Source organism: Dromiciops gliroides, chromosome 1 (assembly GCF_019393635.1).
Source record: "Dromiciops gliroides isolate mDroGli1 chromosome 1, mDroGli1.pri, whole genome shotgun sequence".
NCBI classification, from domain to species: Eukaryota; Metazoa; Chordata; class Mammalia; order Microbiotheria; family Microbiotheriidae; genus Dromiciops; species Dromiciops gliroides.
The window spans coordinates 496,319,080-496,342,013 of NC_057861.1; the positions used below are offsets into that span (position 1 = coordinate 496,319,080).

General features: G+C 37.4%; 1 long non-coding RNA gene across 1 annotated transcript in view; it reads left to right on the plus strand.

Annotated features, from left to right (window-relative positions):
- The first annotated feature begins 1,236 nt into the window (after positions 1-1,236).
- LOC122735710 overlaps positions 1,237-22,934 on the plus strand; it is a 43,846-nt gene continuing 22,148 nt past the window's right edge. Inside the window, exon 1 of the long non-coding RNA XR_006354144.1 lies at positions 1,237-1,323. This is a non-coding gene — a long non-coding RNA (uncharacterized LOC122735710). The remainder of the gene's footprint in view (positions 1,324-22,934) is intronic.

The window sequence follows — 22,934 nt, forward strand, 5'->3', positions numbered from 1 at the left end:
TTGAAGGAAAAACTGTCAGGGTTAAAGGAATATAGAATACTAAGTAGAGCAAGGACAGGAGTCAAAGATGACTCTCAGAATATACCAGGTCACTGACATAAACCCTTGGGAATATGACCCATAAAATATGTGCAAAAATTAGTTGCTTTTTTTTTCCCTCTTTAACACTACATTTCTCATCTGGAAACATTTTAAATGCCTTATGGGAAGTGATTTAAATAACAAGATGGAAAAGGTAAGTTAAAAAAGTGAGTGTGAGCATGAGGTTGGGACATTCAGAAATATGGTCCTTTACAGCCTCTGATATATCAAAAGAACACTAGACTGAGAGTCCCAGGACCTGATTCCAAGCCCAGCTCCCACACTAACTAGCTATGTGATCACGGGCAATTCCCTGAGCCTCAAAACTTCTTCATATGCAAGATCTCAGAGTATTACTTTAAGCATGAAATGAGATAGCACGTGCAAAATGTTTTCTAGGCATAAAGTGCTATACAAATGTAAGTTACAAATGATCCTAGTTTTCTATCTGTTTTTTCATTTTTCATAGCTAATTGAGCATAAATCAGCTAGACCTGAATTTTAAGCCCAGGGTTTCATCATTTACTTCATTTGCTGCCTGAAACACTTTTATTGTGACATTTTAGAAGCACGGTTGAGATTTCTCTTCTTTTGTTCTGAAGGAAAGTGAATAGATTTGCAAATATCACAGAGGCTGCATCCATATCAAATTTAGTTGCATGTGTGTGTCAGTTGCAGAATTTACAGTTTTGCTGTTGTAACTAACAAAGCTATTTTTAAAAGAAAAGAGAAAAAGGTGGGGGGGGGGGTAAGATCAAAAAGAGTTCTGTTAGCCACCGTAGTAACACAATCTCAAAATATGTGAGCTGTGTCGAACACGGTACATTGTGTAGTTTTCTGGATGAGGATAGCCTAGAGTCCCAGTGAGTCCTATACTAAGCATGCTCCAAGTCACTTGTGCCTGTCAAAGAAGAACTATTTGCTCCTGATCCCAGTTGTGATACCAGCAGCACTTGCCAAAAATTCTAGTGCAGCTCGTGTGGCATTGAGTCAATGCCCTGTAAGTGTCTGACCATCTCACGCTGCATGTTGCAAATTTCTCAAAATGGGGTTGGTCTATTGCTGTCACTGAATCAATCCCAAATATCCCCTGTCACCAAATCCAAAATAAATATGAGTGACAGATGAAATAAAGGTATTCACTCAGTGAGACATATTACAGAGAGGAAGCCTGAGATAAAGACATCCTTTTCAGCACTCAGGAGAATCCATTGATTGAGGTGAAGAGGTTGCTATTGAAAAGTAAGCCTTTTATTATTTGATAAATTACATTATCTTGTGACTAAGATTATGACTTTTATCCTGGGATGGATTTGAGTGTGTGTGTGTGTATGTATTTTTTCTAGAACCAATTATAATACATAAGCCAGCTCAAGTCCAACTTGCATTTTTTCTTTTAAAATTTTCTCTTTTTCTCTCTCTTTCATATATATGTATATATGTATATATATATATGCACATATGGACAAAATGTAGATATCCTTTCTTCCTTTCTTTTTTCCTTTCTCTTTTTCTCTCTTCCTCTTCCTTCTTTCCTTTCTCCTTTCCTTCTTTCTCTCTTTCTTTCTTTTCCTGTTCCCCTTCCCCATTTTTGACCCTTCACTTTCCTTGCCAAGAAAAGTGTGTAATTCAAAAATCATCCTTCTCTCTTCTTTCCAAACTTCATGGATATGATTTTTGGTGTCACTTTTCTATAAATTTTCCTTTTTGTTGTCCTTATTTCTATCTGCCTCTAGTCTCTCTCAAATTCCATTTTCCCAAATTTCCATTTATTCTCACTTGTTCCTTCTTTATTCTCACTCTGTCCCTCAGAAAGATAGAGCTTCTAGAAAACCAATTATGAGTTTCTTCTTTTCCATTTTTAAAAATTTGATAATCCAGATCACCCTTTAACCTGTGTCTTATTCCTTTTGTGTGTGGGGGGGCATTTTTCTGCTGTGCCTCAATCTTAAGCAATATCACTCATGAAGAAATCAATATTATTTGATGGGAGTCATTCTTTATCCCAATTTATTTAACATGGTCCTGCCCCTAACCTTTACTATGATCACCCATTACTTCTCATATGATGTTATGCTATCTCTAGTTCTATGTCCTCCCTAACTTCCTGTGTACTGACCACCGTTGGAGACTTTTACATCCCATCCTGAGAGAAAACTAATCCTTGGATATACAATCGTAGTTAGGAGAAAGTAATTTCCTAGTGTTTCCATTTCCCCTAGGGGAAGTTTTATATATAATATATGATCATTATATATACACATATAAGTATTCCTGTATGTGTACATACATACCTATGTATATGCATATATAATGCCCTTGCCTCATACCAGAAACATACACCTCCCTCCCTCAATGTTCTTTAATGGCACTTGATCATTTCCCCTTCTAGGGCAAGATCCACCTTCCATTTTCTCCCTCCAAGTCCCTCCCCATCTTATTCTTATTCTTATTCTTTCACAAAGCTTACACTCTTGTTGAGACTAAAAGAAATTATTATCCATTTTTTTTTCACACCTTGGCTGTGAGTGTGCATCTTCAGATAGCTTTCTTTCTTTCTCTCTCCCTATCAAGCAAATTCTAAACGTATATTTCCTCCCACAAAAGACATTGATTCACTTACAGGGGAACAAAGGATCTAATCCATCACAGTTTTGAGATCTTCTTAAATCATTAGCTCATTAGGTCCTTTGTTGTCCGTTGATGATTCCTGTCTTATTCTTTCTTTTACTTCTCAGTCCACTTGCTTTTTTTTTAATGGCTTATAAATGTGAAGGGAATTCTTTCATTGCTTTGTCCTGATAATTGCACTTATTTAGCTTTTTTCCTATTCTTTTATTTGTAATAGTTGAATTTCCTGCTTACTTCTAGGAGGATCTGAGTTCAAATCTGACCTCAGATACTTGACACTTACCAGCTATGTGATCCTCGGCAAATCACTTAACCCTCATTGCCCCGCAAATTATTATTATTAATAATAATAATAATAATAATAATTAGTGCTTCTGGGACATCTATGATCTTTAAGTTGTCTCTAGGAATACCATTTTCAAGGGCATTTGCTTTTACTACTATAGACTCCATATGTTCCATCAGAATCTTTTCTTTCTCTTCTAAAATATTTCTTCTACTTCCTTCTTTGTTCTCTTGACCTACCATTTTCTTTTTTGCAAAACTTCTGTTTCTTTAGAGAAATTCACCATCGTCTGTTCTAAGTTGTACAACCTATTGTTTCCTTCCATTGATTCTGATGTGAGAATTGTGATTTCTTATCACACTTCTATCCTAATATCTTCTTTTAGTTTTATTTCTTTTTTTGAAACATTCTAAAATTTCTTGACTCTTGTTCATTGTTTTCTGGGGAATCCACAAAAGTCTCTTTTTCACTAGAAATATGATATGAGAGTTTTTATAGGTGATACAAATTATTCATAATATGAAAAATGCTTTTTTCAGTATTCCATGGTGTTTGAATTTTTACTCATTTTTCCTTGTCAATATGAGTCTCACTTTGGGTTTATTTGCTTAGGAGCTAGACTTATACCTACCTTTTTTTTTTGTGAGGCAATTGGGGTTAAGTGACTTGCCCAGGGTCACACAGCTAGTAAGTGTTAAGTGTCTGAGGTCGGATTTGAACTCAGGTACTCCTGAATCCAGGGCCGGTGCTTTATCCACTATGCTATCTAGCTGCCCCCTACCTATTCTCTTTTGAAATTTTTGTTTTTCAGTCTTTTTGTTCAATAACCTCTACCTTTTCTCAGGCCTTCCCTCCTCATTCTCAGCCTCTCACTATCTTGTGGTTGAAAGTTTCCTGATGTTAGAGGGTATGTAGGTTCAGCTGGCTCCCTCCTTAAAACAACAAGCTTAGTGGGGAGAGGACTGACTCAAGTTGGGCTTCTACTCTACTTTTTCTGAAGTACAGAAGATGTTATAGTAAGGATTCTTAACTTGGGGCTCATGAACTTACACACAGACACATTATATATATATATAATATATATACATACATATATATACACACACATACAAGTTCATGAACCCCATATGTGTGTGTAACTGTAATTCAATATAGTTGATTTCCTTTGAATTCTGAAGGTATTTTGTACACTTAGAAACATCATTCTGAAAAGGGAGCAGGTTTCACCAGACCACCAGAGGAATCAATAACACATACACACACCCACAAAAAAGAGTTTTAAATCCCCTGTGGTGACATTTCTTTCCTAGTTAGCTCTCTGCTGCTACCACAACCCCACTCCTCGAGTTGCACTCTGTTTCCTTTGAATAAGCGGGCGGGATCCCTGCAATTCCTTCTTCCTCTTGTGAAACTTTGCGCATGAGGCAGAGGCAGCTAAGTGGTACAGTGAATAGATAGATCAATGGAACTGGAGTCGGGAAGACTTGAGTTCAAATCTAACCTCAGATACTTACTAGCTGTACACCCTTGAGTAAGTCACTTAATCTCTCTGTGTCTCAACTATAAAATGGGGATAATAACAGCATCTATCTCACAAGGTTGTTGTGAGGATAAAATGACATAATTTTCATTAAGTGCAGTACCTGGCACATAGTAGGTATTTAATAAATGTGTCTTTATTTTTCCCTTTCTTCTTTAAAGGAAACAGAGTTCAGACTAATTGTTATGATAAAACTAGTCAGAGACTTTGGCGGCAGATCTTGAAACTCAAGCTTTCAAGGTTCCTTGTGTTAATTGCCCTTGTCTAGTGTCATGAACCAGTGTGAGGAATGTTATATGAGTGTTCTAAGTACTTCAGCTGTCCGGTATTATTTCATAAAGCTTTTGCTTTTTTGAAGCTTCTATCTTCTCATCTTAAAGTTGATTAGCTTTAATTATTCTAGATTTAATGTACATTTTATATCTTTTGAGATTATTAAATGGGATGACTATGTGGAAAATACACTGCCATCTTGCCAGTTACATGAGTCACATTTATTTTCTTTTCAAAAAAAAGCCTAGCATTTCTGTAGCACCTTGTTGTGCTTTATCCACTGTGCCACCTAGCTGCCCCGGCTCTGTGTGTTTTGAAAGAATAATCTTACAGGGCTTACAAATCTTTAGAATAAAAAGGTTACAAGGGCAGCTAGGTGGCGCAGTGGATAGAGCACTGGCCCTGGATTCAGGAAGACCTGAGTTCAAATCTAGCCTCAGACACTTGACACTTACTAGCTGTGTGAACCTGGGCAAGTCACTTACCCCCGTTGCCCCGCGGGGGGCAGTGGGGGGGAACAAGCAAAAAAAAAAAAAAGAATAAAAAGGTTACGCTCAGGAAGGGTAGATACCTTGAAAACACCAAATACTAGCAACCTATGCAAATAGCATTTTTTTAGCTTAAAAATGGACATTCATTTTAATAGAAAAAAATGGCACTTCAACCAAAAGTATGCTGGAGCCCCCTTGAACAAACTAAAGAAAACCAATTGTTAAATTTTCAGTGTAAGCATTTATACCTCAGGAAAAAAAACCGAATCAGGTTGAATTTATTTTTTTCTTGATTGTTTAGACTTAAGAAGGCGTTCATGCAGATCAATCTTAAAAGTGTGTCATACTGGGGTAGCTAGGTGGCACAGTGGATAAAGTACCAGCCCTGGATTCAGGAGTACCTGAGTTCAAATCCGACCTCAGACACTTGACACTTACTAGCTTTGTGACCCTGGGCAAGTCACTTAACCCCCATTGCCCTGCAAAAAAAAAAAAAAAAAAAAAGTGTGTCATATATAAATTTCTCCTCTCCCCTAATTCAACTGTCATTTACCAACTGACCTCACCACCCAAAATTTTTTAAAGGAGAGGCAGTATGGAACAAGGGAAAAACTACTTAATTTGGAATTCAGAGGACATGGGTTCAAAATCAGTTACCAGTGATACCCTAAACAAGTCACTTGACTACCAGTCTCAGTTTCCTCATTGGAAAGATGAGGAATTGGACTAAATAAAAGATAAAAGATTTTGAAGGTTCTGAGGAGGTTAGATTAGACAAATAACCTCTAAGGCCCTCTCTAGCTTCTATCATTCTTAAAATTAAGCACTAAAAGGTGTTTTGAATGTTTTGGTCTACTTTGAACAAATTGCCGATATCTCACTCTAAACCTTAGGGCTTAAAGGACATTACTGTTGCGTTGTATTTCCTTAATACTCATTCTGAGGATGGCCCAGAAAGCCTAGCAAAAAAGTGAGGAATACTTTTACACACCCACTTGGGATGAAAATAGAGAGATATAAAACGAGTCTTCTCCAACAATCATAGATATAAAGGTTGGCCATCCATATTTTTTAAAACCTTAAAATAAACTTATTAAAATGGCTAACATTATAGCTATTACATTGTAACGCTAATTGGGGTGTAAACTTGATTTCTGGTCAGTTCTTTTGTTCTATCACCTTAGCCTGTAAGCAATATGCTGATTAGTTAATGAGACTCTATAATTTCATGATGTATAGTCCTTTTCATATACTGACCTTTCCATTTACTTAATTCATGGACAGTATTTATGCAGCACAGACAGTTATGGCTCATTCAGTCACTTTTCGATAAATTGTCATGTTTCCAAGCTACAGGCAAACAAACAGCACCATTCAGAAAAGCAAAAGCTTTTCAAATCCGGCCTCAGACACTTAACACTTACTATCTGTGTGACCCTGGGCAAGATACTTAACCCCAATTGCCTCACTAAAAAAAAAAAAAAACCAGAAAAGCAAAAGCTTAATTATCTGTGATTTACACATCAGAGAATATTTAAAATAAATGTTGAAGAGACAGACATCAAACTATTTGTTTTCTTAGAACCACTAATGCCAAACATCCTAACAATTTCACATTTCACATATTTTTAACCTATTTCTGTCTATGGTGAAAATCACAATGTTGACAACCAGAATGATACCAAAAATAAGAACACCAAATAGTTTGTTAGAATTAGACGGGACCTGGGGGCAGCTAGGTGGCACAGTGGATAAAGCACCTGCCCTGGATTCAGGAAGACCCAAGTTCAAATTTGGCCTCAGACACTTGACACTTACTAGCTGTGTGACCCTGGGCAAGTCACTTAACCCCCATTGTCCTGAAAAAAAAAATAATTAGACAGGACCTTTCAGATTAGAGGCAACTGCTTAGAGCACTGGATCTGAAGTCAGGATAGACCTGAATTCAAATCCTCACTCAGACACTTAGTAGGTATGCAACCCTAGGCAAGAAGCTTACTAGCTCTCTGCCTCAGTTATCTCATATGTAAAATGGGGATTATGATAGCACCTACCTCCCAAGATTTTTGTGAGAACAAAATAAGATAATATTTATAAAGTGCCATAAGAATGCTAAATATGATATAAAGCTGAGAAGCCATCTATTCCAACTCATTTTAATGATGAGGATCCTGAAGCCTGAGGCCTCAGTGACTTTGCCAGAGATCACACTCAGAATGAAAAGAAGGTCCTTGCCAAGAATTTGGGTTTCCTGACTCCTAGTACAACATTCTTTTCACCATTAATGATGATGCCTTACATTTTAAACCATATTTTATACTTTGCAAAACCCTTTCACATAGATTAATGAAATGGAAAGGGGCCTGGATTTGGAGTCAGGGAACCTGGGTTTTAATTCCAACTCTGATACTCCTATGTGACCTTGGGCAAGTCACTTCCCAGGACCTCCATTTCCTCAACTGCAAAATGAGAAAAATGGACTATTTGACCTTTAAGTTTCCTTCTAACTATACATCTATGATCCTATAATAATAAAATAAATAATAATCTCATTTATTTATAAGGCCAGCTTTGCAGTTCCCTTCTCTAGTAAGAAAATGTTCATATAGAATAATGAGAATGATGTTTTAGAAATCATCAAAAATCTTTTGTTACTCAAATACAGAATGAAACCTAAAGAAAGTGTGCCTATCTAGGCATATGTAAGCTCCTCGAATGCAGCATAAGCTCCTTGAGGGCAGGAGCTGTTTTCATTTTTGTCTTCAAATCCCCCAAACCCATCACAATTTCTGGAGCATTATAGACGTTGACATGGACATACACGGAGGGTGAGCATTTACACCTGGGAAATCAGCAGATCAATACAAATCAGGGCTCGATGTGTGTGTGTATTGCCTAGACTTAAGAAAGTAATGGAGAAAATTTTAATAATGTAGATTAAACTTAAAAGTGTATCCTGCCGAACATTTCTTTCCCTGCTTCAAAGAATCAATTGTTAAACTTTTACCAGATAACGGTGCACTTAGCACACTCCCTGACACATAGGAGGTGCTTCATAAATGCTAGTTGACTGAATAGTCGAAGTAATAACTGCTAGCTGAGTTGAATTCTAATAGCTGCACAGTTAGATAGTGGCAACACAAGAATACGGCTTTTCTGAGTCCCATACTCTTCCACTATATTTTGCTTTACTTGGTGGGGGGAAAGGGGGTGCTGGGGAAGGTGGGCAGAAACGGTGGCGGGGCAGGGGGGAGAAGCTGTCTTGGCTTTTCTCATTCTTTTAACTTGCTCCAGTTGTGTTAGACCTTTAGAAAAATTGTGTTCTGTACTCTAACATTCACTGTGAAATAGCTTAACAAATATACAGCATGATCCTATAACACAAGTGGGCAAATACAAGTGCATTTGGCAACACCTTAGGAAACAACATAAAGTAATGGAAAAACCTAAAATAGAAACCAGGACAGCAGCATTCCTGACCTCTCTATTAGTCAATCCTTTTTTTCATGTAAGCTACAATGGTTTCCAAATGCTTTTGATCTCACACCGCCCCATCAATAAAAATAAAAATTTGAGCACACCCCTCTAGCCTATGCATATTCACTTATTTATAATATAGCCTATGTAATGCATAATCACATATATGCACATATGTGTGGGTCTATAATATGTATAACTGTATTGTATGTTGTATAGTAATATGTATAATTATATGCATATGTATATGGAACATATATGCATGCTATATACTTGTTTATAATAGATATGTTATAAATAATTATATAATGTATAAGTACATATATGCATATGTGTATATAATATACCAGGTATATATGCATGTTTAATTGTACATGTATGTATATATTGTGCCATAATTTCATGACATATACATCTATGAATCAATGTATTATATCTATTAATGTATGATATTATGTATTACATGTACAAAATGTAGAAAGGGAGAAATTTGGACCTTGCACAGCAGAGAGAGGGAGCAGAACAGAGGAATTCTGGGAAATACAAGGAACAGTAGTGGGATGAGACTCATTTCCCCCCCCTCTTATTGGTTGATGACATACCCTTGGAGTCAGGTCATGCCCCTTCTTGGGATCAGAGGATAATGGTCTCCCTCTCCCCACTAGGGATTCTGGCCAATACTTTGGAGAACACTAGTCTTTTATATCAGTAAAATAAAATGAAGAACTGCATAATTTAGAATTTGATCATTGTAGACCACACATCTAGGTAACTAAAGTCATATTAATAAAATGACTGGCTCCAGTAGTGTCTCTTTTTTGCCTGTAATAACCAGATAATCCCCTCTACTCGCAGAATTTTCTTGTTTAAAGACAAGCATAGGAAATTCTCCAATATTGAGACTAGCATGTCACAGTATTGATTCATTCGTAAATCACTCTGTTTTCAGGAATGTTCTCATTTTGTAAACCTCCTATAGAGTTTTAGGATTCCACCACACACACACACACACACACACACACACACACACACACACACACACACCAATTTGCCATACAAAGTACTTTTTTTTTAATCTAAATGACCCTTAACATTTGCCCTTTGTCATCCAGAAGAAAATTCATTAAAGAATTGCATCAAAGGTTGAAACATACTGTTTCTGCTTTTTGGGTTGGGGGGTTTTTTTCGAGGTTTTTCCCTTTTGTTCTGATTCTTCTTTCACAACATGACCAATGCAGAAATATGTTTAACGTGATTGTACATATATAGGCTATATCAGATTGCTTGCTGTCTTGGGGAGGGGGGAGGGAAGGGAGGGAGGGAGAAAAGTTTGGAACTAGAAGTCTTATGGGAACAGATGTTGAAAACTATCTCTGCATGTAACTTGAAAATAATAAAATATTTTTATGATTTAAAAAAGAATTGCATCAGGCAATTCTTGTTGACTGTAATTCCTTTCATTTGTACTACCACACTAAGGAAGCTCAGACAGGCAATATATAAGGAATAAAAACAGCAGTTCTAAGTAATAACCTTCAGGACAAGATTAGCCTAGTCTAGACTAAATATTCTTCTACTCTAGGACTCCCTGTAGGCAATAGATAATGGCAGAGAGAAGAATTTTCTGGTTGGCACTTGTAGACTGGCCTTTTATATAAACTATTATTTCAAGAATATTTGTCATTGAAGGAAGGAGAGTTAGAAAATCATGTAAGACCTCTTTTTGGCTGAATAGTATAAGTCTGGGCAATCTGTTATTCCCAGCTGGCTTTCCCTGTGTTGTTTGCCAGCCTGGGGAAGTCTCGTGTGCTGGCCTATGCAGTGAGCTGCCAATGGGTCTAGAAAATGATGATTTTGTGTCATGTCACTGCTAGCTACATCCTTGATATCACCTTTTAAGCCCTTACTTAATCCCTCTGGAATGCCTATGTCAGAAGTATCAGGACCTGAAAGAGAGACATCATGAAATGTTGACTGGTTGTATCTATATGTTCCCAAGAAAACGGGTTGAAAAGCAAAACATTTAGAAACTGTGACATAGCCTGCAATTTATCAACAGCTGTTGAAGCTGACTTTTTCACTGAATGGATCAATTCAGCTATTTTGTCATCATGTATAATATGACTAGCTCAACATCTCCACAGGCAGACAATGGGTTATAAAAACCTCCTTACCCAAATCTGTGTCACTAGGTTAAGACTACATACATCCATTTATGGAGATTGGTAATGAAAACATTTTATTCTACCAGTAGCATGGTCCTATACAGCCATTCTGACAGTTAGCCTTATGGATGGGTAATTTAAGAAATTGTACTTGCCAGTGACTAATACAGATGATTCATTCTCTACACAAACTGTGATCAAGAAAGTAGTTCAATATAGAGATGAAGGATTTTTGCTTTTACATTTCTGAGAAGAGTAGCATTTCCCCCTCCTTTTGTTTCCTCCCACCACCCCACCACCCCCCGGGCAATGAGGGTTAAGTTACTTGCCCAGGGTCACACAGCTAGTAAGTGTCAAGTGTCTGAAGTCATATTTGAACTCAGGTCCTCCTGAATCCAGGGCCAGTGCTTTATCCACTAAACTACCTAGCTGCCCCCTTCCCCCTTCTTTTGAAGTCAGATGAGAAAAACTAAGCAAATTATGACAACTGTTCTCTTTTGAAGTGTGGCAGTATGGTGTAGTGGTTAGAAGGCCACCCTTAGAATCAACAAAATGGGGATTCATATCTTATCTCTGATACATTCAACTGCAATGATGTGTGGATTCCTAGGGATAAGCAATATTTTAATATTATTGCATTTCTCTCTTTTTTTATATGACAGCAATGGTTGTGAGAATATGTTCTACTGACATTAGGCTGACACAGAATGACTGATCTTGACCAGATGAAAACAGATTGAGCTAACTTGCCCACAGTTTGAAAGTCCTCAGCCAGCTGAGTGTTAAATTTCATTTCATAAAAACATTTCATTGCTCTCTTTTGTTGTGCTTTTAATTCTGTAGTTGTTAAGACTAGATATTACTCCAAAGAAATGTGTAAAAGTTGTAGCTTCTTGGAGCACACTTCAATAACTATTAGATATTACAATGGCTACTGGTACTAGTGTTTTAAGTATGATTCAAGTCTATAATAAAACAGGATCAGTCATACAGAGGGGCAAAGGAAAGTTTTGTTCAGGGAAATAAAACCCACAACTGTTAAACTATTGCTGCAAGTCAGCCTATTTAATCCTCAGAAAATAAGCAAAGACCAGTTCTAGATAAAGCCATGAAATCACACTTTGAAATCATTCTTTTCCTTTCTAAACGTTTGTCAACCTTCATATTAATGCTCTGTCTTTAAAATTTCCCAAGAATTGAAGTCAAATTTAAATGCCTTTAGCTTGTTTTCTTACCATTTCTAAAAATTAGAACACCAATCTCCCTTCTTCAGTACTGTGGGACTTATCATGATTTCCATGATCATTCAAATATCACTGACAGTGACTTAGAAACCACATCAGCCAGTTATGTGAGTACAGTTGGTATAGTTCATCTGAGCTAAGTGACCTAGGCTCATTGAGGGTAGCTAGTTCTCTTACAATCAACTTAATTATATAGTGGAAGCTTGGATTAGAGTACAGTTATCCCTTCCATATTATGAATTTCCTCATCACAGTTTCAATATATCATGGGTAGGCATAAGAAATTAAATGGGAATTTGGGGGGAGTTTTGCTACGCAAAGGCCAGAAGACAACACAGGAAAAGTTCAGAAACTCAGAAGTGCATAAAACAGATGTATAGTATTGTATAATACCAATCCAAATTTCACAATAAGGTACTGTAAACACTCCATAAAAGAAAAAGAAAAAACTCAGACTTCTCTGGTATGAAGGGAGAGCCAAAAAATTTTGTGCAGAGTTTCCAGATCACGAGGGCACTGCATCCCTAATTCCGCAATGTGAAAGGGATAAGTGTATACTCCATGAAATGCTGAGCCTAAGAAATGGCTACTTCTGAGGAAACTGCTCTGCATTTTGGAAATTGATGATTTGAGACTGATGTACCAGTCTCTATATTGGCCACTGAGCAGGAAGAACTCTGATTCAGTAAACTTTTAAAAAGGGAGTAACTGTCATCTTTCTCTCTTTCCCTCCTGTCTGTGGATTATGTCAAGACTATTTGAAACAATCTATAGGAGGGTAGAGGAGAGAGCTATTGACCTTCTCCCACCTCTGAGAGAAATAGTGAACTGGGATCATACGACAACAAAGGTACACGGGCAAGTTTAGATGAACTTGAGCCTTGGGTCTTGGCTACCTCTTCTATTTGTTGTTTTCTTGAATGTAATTGACTAAATAGCAATACCTGAGGTGGACGTGCCCAGCTTTGGAAAACAACTTTGTGACTTGGAGTGGTTTCAAGAATCTGGGTCTCTTAGTCATAGCTGGCTGTTAGTAAGGAGATTCTGTATCAGAGAAGATGATCACCAATGAGGGGAGAAGCTCTACTCTTAGCCTCTCTTGATAAAAGTCATGGACCTGGAGGAAGAAGGACAGTGCAGAGCCAAAGAGAATTGTGAAATGACTCTTTAGAAATCTCTCAAATGGGGGCAGCTAGGTGGCGCAGTGGATAAAGCACTGGCCCTGGATTCAGGAGGACCTGAGTTCAAATCCAACCTCAGACACTTGACATTTACTAGCTGTGTAACCCTGGGCAAGTCACTTAACCCCCACTGCCCCACAAAAAAAAAAATGAAATCTCTCAAATGTTCTACATTTTAATGACTTTAAATCTCAACGTCCCAGAACAGTATAAAAACAGTTATGTTACTAATCCTGTTTTGTATCTATGAATATGCATTCTTGTGAACTTTTTTTTTTGCATTTAGCTTTTTGTGTGAAGAAAATACATAGCTATCCAAAACCTTATCTAGAATGCACATTGTAGGGGCAGCTAGGTGGCGCAGTGGATAAAGCACTGGCCTTGAAATCAGGAGGACCTGTGTTCAAATCCAGCCTCAGACACCTGACACTTACTAGCTGTGTGATCCTGGGCAAGTCACTTAACCCTCATTGCCCTGCAAAAAAAAGAAAGAAGAAGAAGTAGAATACACATTGTCTATCTTTCTACTCTTCCTGCCCTTTGGAGAAATCCTAACCAAATATAAACTTTAAGTAATTTTTCCCTGGGCACCAACCATGGTGGAAAGGTACAGAGCTAAAGGGTAAAAAAAAAAAAGTCTGACCCTTATATTCGGCAGTCTTGTCCCCTCAGGATTGAACCCAGTACACCCACATGCAGCTCATTACCAGATCTTTTCCAAGTAAAGGTTCCTCCTCCTTTAATCCTACTTTTTCTTCCAGTAGAGCTTTTAAACATTGGTTTGTTTTTAGCTTCTTTTGCCAACCATTCTGAGTTTTAACATTCCTGATGCTATTTTTACAGAACAGTGCCATGATCTTCTATTAACTTTTCTGATATCTGGTCTTAATTCCATCTTCTGTATGTATCTTCTTAAAAATCTAAGTTGCCATTGTAGAGAAAAACAACTTCGAAAGATTTTTGAACTCTGGTCAATGCAATTGTAAAGCACAAATCCAGAAGATTGAAAATAAAATCCTCATTTCACCTTCTGTCAGAGAGTTAGTGAACTTAAAATTCAGAGGAACACATACATTTTCAGGCACAGTCGATATTGGCATTTGTTTTAGCAGACTATGCAAGGTTGTGATGAGAATTGTCCTTTTCATATTTTTTTCTTGGTTCAATCAAAGGATGGTGATAGGAGGGACAAATAAATAATTACAATGTGAAAATGAAACAAAATAAAATCAAAATTTCTTAGTGAGTTGCCAGTGCATCTACAGCAGTCTCTTCAGATAAATCCTGTTTTTCTTCACTGAAATGGTTTCTCTAGTGTCTTCATAATTTCACTCAAACATCTCTCTCCTGAACTGATTTCATCTACAGCATTTTAGTCCATGAGATAACAATACCCATCTCTCCTCTGAACCTTTTGAAAACTGCTCTCCCCAAATCTAAGATGTATATCAGACAATGTTCACAATTCTTCTCCTTTAATATTACAGTCTCTTAAAAGGAGTGTACTCTTCCCTGCAGGCTTTCCATCATTTTCACCAGAGTTTTCAATCTTGAGTCTGAGACACAATTTCAGAGGGTATTGTAATAATTCAGGACCTAAAGTCCTAGAGTGTGGTTTCCCCATTAAACTGTGAGCTCCTTGAGAGCAGGGACTTTTTTGTTTATTTTATTTCCTTTCTTTCCATCCCTAGAACATAACACAATGCCTGACATACAGTTGGGGGAGGGATCAAGTATTTCTTGAGTACCCACTGTGTGCTAAGTGTGTTAAGCACTTTACAAATGTTATTTGATGCTTATGTGATGATGAAACAACTCTGTGAGGCAGGTGCTATTTTTATCTCCATTTTACAGTTGGAGAAACTGAGACAGTTAAGTGACTTGCCCAGAGTCACATAGCTAGTAAGTGTCTTAGGCCAGATTTGTACTCAGGTCCTCCTGACTCCAGGACAGATGTTCTATCTGCTATCCAACTGGCTACCTAGTAGACAATTATTATTAATTGACAGCTAGTGAAATAAGTGGAGAATGAAGGGGCAGGGAATTGTGGTGAGAAATATTGTGGAGGTAAGATGAACAAGATTTATGATTGGATATATGGAGTTAGAAAGAATGAAGAATCAAGGATTACACAAATTTACCCAGCACACTGAGGCATCCTAGTTGAATGTTATGGGAGGAATGCTACTATTTTAGATAGAAATGAAAAGTCTTGATGCACTTTCTATATCTCCTTACTTCCTGTCCTAGAATTCATCAGTTTTTACAATTCAAGAAGAGAGAAGGCATCAGCAATATCCTATTTCCAAATAAATGTTCTCCCTATTGGGATTCCATTAATACAGACAAAAGTATGCCTAAGAAAATAAGAAAGCCCTCAGAAGACATCGTCAAGGACACAGCTGTCACTGACCTTGTGACATAATTATCAGCAAGCCTTTTGATGTCCTCTTCTTCTGTGCCTAAACTCTTAGGAGGCTTATAGCAGCTTACAGAGCATAAGAGTTTCCCGTGGACACACTCAAAACAGGAGAATACAAATATAGATTTACTTCCTTGATCTGCAGTGTTCTGCCAGAAAGAGGTCTTATCTGGCTCTCTTGCTCCACCTCCCAGAAACACTTAGCTCCTTAGCTACAGAATAAGGGAAGTTTAAGAACACCAGCACAGAAGATGGAGCTTTCCCTGTTTTTCTATACCACCTACCTAGTTCTATTATAAGCAATGGCTGTTTTCCCATTCCCACAATTCAATAGCTTTGCCTCCTTGATTAAGATAACACTCCTAAACTTTATTGTTGTTATTCAGTCGTTTCGGTTGTGTCCAACTTTCTGTAATCCCATTTGTTGTTGTTTTTTTCTCTTGGCAAAGATACCAGAGTGTTTTGCCATTTCCTTCTCCAGCTTATTTTACAGATGAGGAAACTTGAGGCAAACAGGGTTAAATGACTTGCCCAGGATCACACAGCTAGTAAGAGTCTAAGGCCATATTTGAACTTAAGAAGATGAGTTTTCTTGACTCCAGACCTGGTACTCTATCCACTGTGCCGCCTAAAGCCTAATAAGAATGAAGATAAGGTCTTATGTCTGGGTAAATCCATGTGTTCGAGGAGAGGTCATCTAATTTTCTGGCTGGTTCTCATCCAGAATCTCAGATTTGGAAGGGATCTCAGCAGATGCCACCTAGTCCAGCCTGTAGTTACACAGGAAACCCATCCATGACATACTTGACAAATTGTTATGTACCCTTTCCTTGAAGAGTGAGGAAACATCCCATTTTGGAAAATCTCTAATTTAAGGAATTCCCTCCCCCCCACCCCCCGCCAAATCTTCCTAATATGCAAGTTTACCCATTATTCCCAGTCTTTCCTTCTGGGACCAAGCAGAATAAATTTAATCCCTCTTCCACATGATAAACATCTAAATTATTAAAGAGAGCTATCATGTTCCTGGAGCATCCCTACCTCTAAATATCTTAGGTTCATTCAGCTAATCCTAATATGGTATAGTCTCATTCATGTCTGCCTTCCTCTGGTTGCTTCCCACCATCAATACTGTCCTTATTAAAATGTGGTACCTACATTAGAACATTATAATCCATACGTGTTCTTACCCAAGCAGATTATGGTGTCCCTGGTCCCAGAAACCATGCCTCCTTTGACATAAATCCAGACACATATCCTCATCTTATACTTATGAAACTGACTTTTTAAACCTAAGTATAATATTTGATATGTATTCCTTTTAACATCCACCTTATTAGATTTGGCCCAACACACTGAGATATTTTCAGATCCTGTCATCTTGTCAGCTATTCTCCTCAGCTTTGTGTCATCTGCAGATTTGATAAACATATCATCTATGACTCTAAGTTATTGGTAAAAATGTCAAATAGTTCAGCACAGTATCTGTCCCAAGAAAAAACCATGGGTTATTCCACTGGAGACCTCCTCCCAAGGTGACATTGAATTGTTTGAGGCTAGCCACTCAACCAGTTCTAAATTTTACTCTATTCTCTTGGGAGCTAAGGCATTCTTCAATTTTAAAATGAACTTATTAAATAGTCTCTAATATGGGAAAGCTAATGTATGGTATAAAAACCTACAATTATAAGAACATTCTAGGTCAGACATATTTTGAGACTCTTCTTTAAAATCTGAAAAATAATCTGAATAATGATACCTCTAGTATCTACCTCACAGGATTGTTATGAGGTTCAGATAAGTTAATGCATATTAATTTGCATGAAACAAAATACTTTGTGAACTTGAAAGTATTATATAACTATCAGTTACTATATTAGCACTATCATTATTACATTTCAGTCCTTACTTTCCCATACCATAAAGGGGAAAATGAAATACCATAAAATTCTAGAGGTATGCCCTAAGTATCCTCCTGTGCATGTTTGTGGGATGAATCTAGCTATTCAATCAGTCCTGAATTTTACCTTATTCTCCGAGGAATGATCTAACGTATACTTGGATGAGAAGCTTATCTCCTCACATGGGAGCTATAGCTCTGCATCTGACCACTTAGCCCAAGGAGAACTTAGTCATGTGTCTAACTTTATGGATCACATTCAGGACATAGAAGGAGCAAAGTTGAGATTGCATATGACTAGTGTTTCTGAGGTTGTTATTAACAGTCACTGTAGTGGTAGCAAAGAATTCAATAAATAAGCATTTATTAAGTGTCTACTACATGTAAGTCTAGGGACACCCAAAGGGAAATGGAGAGATGCATTGTGGGTATAAGCTGGTTGTGATACATTATAAATGAGGGACTATACAGGAAAAGCAATGTCGAGAAAGTTTCCAAATAATATATAATGAAAGAGAAGTTAGATGGGTCATACAGTGCAGACTACAGATAGTCTTCATGCTCTATTACATTGAGTAGAACAGTGCAGTGAACTTATGGGAGGTATGAACAAGAGTCACACAAGATGAGCAAGCATGGTTGGTTTGTGATCTACATTTCTGGGGACATACCATATCAGTGTGTGTAGTATGCACTTAATAAATATATATTGACTGACTGATACATCAATTAAAATATTGAAGCATATGCAGGTAGCTTGCAGATGCTGGGAACGCAGATGCAAATACAAATCAGTCCCTGATCTCAAGTATCTTGCAGACTACTACGATGACTTAAATGATGATCATTTCAAAGAGGCACAAGTAATTATTTATTAAGTACCTTTTATGTTCAATGCAGGGTTCTGGGGCTCAGGGCTACACAGATTTTTTTAAAGTTTTTTTTAGGAGTAGAAGTGGGTCACAGGATGAGGATGGGGATGAAATATACACAGATAACTTTTTTTTTCTTTTTCTTTTTTTTTGCGGGGCAACGGGGGTTAAGTGACTTGCCCAGGGTCACACAGCTAGTAAGTATCAAGTGTCTGAGGCCGGATATATATATTGACTGACTGATACATCAATTAAAATATTGAAGCAGATGCTGGGAATGCAGATGCAAATACAAATCAGTCCCTGATCTCAAGTATCTTGCAGACTACTAGGATGACTTAAATGATACACAGATAACTTTTTTCTTTTTTTTTTTTTTTGCGGGGCAACGGGGGTTAAGTGACTTGCCCAGGGTCACACAGCTAGGAAGTGTCAAGTGTCTGAGGCCGGATTTGAACCCAGGTATTCCTGAATCCAGGGCCGGTGCTTTACCACTGCGCCACCTAGCTGCCCCCCTACAGATAACTTTAATACAAAAAGGTAAGAATTAATTCAGTTCAAGTGTCTAACAAAGTGGATATCATGTGCAAGATGCCATTCTCAACTTTGACGAGACACAAGAATAATCCTTTTCCTCAAGAAGTTTAGGCTATACATTAGTATAGCAATTAGGAAAGAAATTAGGCCTTGAGTAATTTAAAACTTTAAGTTTCCATATCAAACATTGGGTACCCATTGCTATGAGCCCTTTTAATATCATCAGATGCTTAATGTTTTGTTTTGTACTCTGTGGTGGTTTAATAAATCCTTGAGACTGACTGTTAAGAAATCTGGGTAAAGTAGGGAACAGGGCATGATCACTGAGATTGACTGGTAACACGTATCAGCTTAACACCTACCCTTAGTCAGTGAGGAGTTTTTTCTGCTTTAGCTACACAGTACATCATCCCAGAATGTTCTAACTCTGAGCCAGCCTAAAGGCTGGATTCCTGCCTGGTGTTTGACAGTATTTCTTTTATTCTTAGGACTTGAGGCTTCACAGTGTAGTGTAAAGAGTCATTGATTTGGATTCACACAGATTCTTAAGGTAGAGATCAGGAAAGGAGAGACAGAGAGACAGACGGAGAGAGAGAGAGACAGAGAGAGATGGAGAGAGAGAGAGAGAGAGAGAGAGAGAGAGAGAGAGAGAGAGAGAGAATTTCAAGAAAATCAATTTCCTTTATAATCTTATGTATTATATTTTATGCACTTAAAAACATTATTGTAAGGAGTCATCAAGCTTCACCAGACTGCCAAAAGAGTCCATCATACACACACACACACATTTTAAAACTCCTGGGGGCAGCTAGGTGGCACAGTGAATAAAGCACTCACTGGCCTGGGATTCAGGAGGACCTGAGTTCAAACCCAGTCTCAGACACTTGACACTTACTAGCTGTGTGACCCTGGGCAAGTCACTTAACTCACATTGCCCCAGAAAAACAAAAACAAAATAAAAACTCCTGATTATACACTGAGGATCTGGGTTAAAATCTCCATCTGGATATTTATTGCTTTTGTCATCTTGTACAAACCACTTCATTTCTTTTGGTCTCAATTTCCTCAACTCTAAAATAAGGTAGTTGGTCTATTTGGTTTCTAAGATCCCTTCAAAAATGATCTTCCTAAACCATAGATCTAATGATGTCACTGACTACTCAATAACCTCGCTATCATCTCTAGGATCAAATATAAAATCTCTGTTTGGCATCCCAAACCCTGCATAATCTCCCCTACACACACCTTTCCAGTCTTCTTACACGGTATTACCCCTCCCCAGATAGCTCTGCGATCCAGTGACAGTGGCCTTCTCTCGGTTCCCTGCCCAAGACACTCCATCTCCTGGCTCCATATATTTCCACTATCTGTCCCACACACTTGCAATTCTCACCCTCCCCATTTCTGCCTCCTGGCTTGCTTCAAGAACTAACTAAAATCAAACCTTCTACTAGAAACCTTTCCTAATCTCCCTGAATTTTAGTGACTTCTCTCCGTTAATTATCTCCAATATATCCTGTATAAAATTTGTTTGTTCATAGTTGTTTGCATGTTTTCTTCCTCTTTAGCCTGTGAGGTCCTTGAGACCAGGGACCAACTTTTGTATCCAAAGGATACAAAGGCCTCTCTTTATTCCAGTGCTTAAGCCACATAGAAGATACTATGTGTATAAACTGACTGACTTCTAGATTTAAGGCTATTGTTCCTTTTTTCCAGAAAACTAGAAAGCTTTCTTTCAGATATCACCTGCCTGAGGTTGGGTTCTATGAATGTCCTCTGAATTCTGTGTGCATCCTTCTTGCCCATTTTGTGTGAAAGAGTTAATCTCACTGATGCCATGAGCAGGAATAAAAAGAACGGAGTTCCTAGTGCTCTAGCTAAAGGATCTGTGCAGAGCTTAGGCAGGCATGCTGGTTCTTGGCAGGGACTGGGTGGTGAAAGGGGAAAAGTCAGCCTGTCATGAAGTAATGTATTGAAATCCCCTAATCCATCCAGCTTGCTTGTCCCACCAGACAAACAGGTATCAATGATCAAAATGTATCTTGCTGTGTAAATCATCAAAAGTAGCTCCAATATTTCCCCCTCTGTGATTTTCTCTTGATTTGTTTTTGGCAAATTGGCCTGTCACCAGCCAAGCAACACTTTTACCTCTGTTGAAGTTCTCTCTGAGATTTTTACCTTCCCTTCCTTTAACTACTGCAAAATTTTTTTTCATGGTCAACCTCCTTAGCCTTCCAGATTCTTGACACATGAAGTGTGGTGTGAATCTTTTCTTCTCTTCTCTCTCTCTATCTCTTGTCTCTCTCTGTCTCTCCATCTCTCTCTCTCTCTCTCTCTCTCTCTCTCTCTCTCTCTCTCTCTCTAACTCTCTACCTCTCTCTCTTTCTTACAAACACACATACACACACACCTCCCAAGAAGTATGTTTGCCTACTCCTATTCTAAAGTAATTGCATTAATGTCTTTTCCAAAGCTCTTTCTTTAAAATATAAACCTCCCTGAGATTTTTTTTTATTCTTAGAATAATAGGATTGAAAGACTGGGAGCTGGAAGGATTTAGCAATGATCTTAGTCATCTATGAAGATCTAGTGGTCTTAAAACTATTTTGTTAGCATAAAGCTATCTTTTTAAAAAATGAACATAAACTCACTACATTGCAGCTTTACTCTACTAATGTATTATGTACATGGGAAGGGGGAAGGGAATTAACATTTATGTAGTGCCTACGATGTGTCAGGCACTATGCTAAGTGCTCTGTAAATATTATCACATTTGCTCCTCACAACAACCCCGCAAGATAGGTGCTGTTATTTTCCACATTTACAGCTGAAGAAACTGAGACAAATAGGTTAAGTGACTTAGCAAGGATCAAACAGCTATTGAGCATCTGAGGCCGGATTTGAATTCTCATCTCCAGGCCTAGCACTCTAACCAACACAGCCAGCAACCCATTAGAAAACATACTCAAAAGAGAAATCAAAATGGATAAGATAAAAATACCAAAAAAACAATATTTTTTAAATCTTGATTTTATTAACAGAATCAAAAAGCTTTTTGCTCTCACTCCAATGTTAGCATTAATGACCTATATTTTTAATGAGAGCAATGTGATTGAATATACTTCACTAATTTAGAAAATTTAGGCTTAAATCTACAGTGATTAAAAGGTCTGGTTCTAAGTTCATTTTATTCTGATAGTTGAGTTTAATGGTTGTCATACCTGTGAAAAGATAGTTCACAAAGATACATAAATCCAAATAGAAGAAATATGTTATTGGTTGGGCTCACTAAATAAATCATGATACTCATTTTTCAATCCCACATATCAAATGGAGAAAGTGCGTGGTTTTTAAATTTTAAAATAATTTATTTTATTCAATTTATTTATTAATTTGATTTAATATTAATTATCAACAATTTATTATTTAATTAATTAGTTGACTGATTTGTTTGAAAATAATTTATTTAGTACTTACTTTGTATCAGTCACTGTGCTGGGTGATGAATATACAAAGATAAGAATGAAACAATGCCTGTCCTAAAAAGCTTACATTCTAGTAATAGTAACACTGTGCTATAATCAACTATGATTGACTTAGTTCTCAGCAATACAATGTTTATTCATTCTTATGATGTAGTAATATTCCATTATAGTCATGCACCACAATTGTTCAGCACAATTGTTCTGAAATGATGTGCACCACCACTTAGATTCTAATTCTTTGTTTTTCTTTCTGCTTTCTCTGTAATTGTCCCTTCAGGATCAAAAAGTTTATTTTGTTTGCCACTGTACCCTATCTCTTCACTTGCCCCTTCATCTCCCTGCTTGAGTA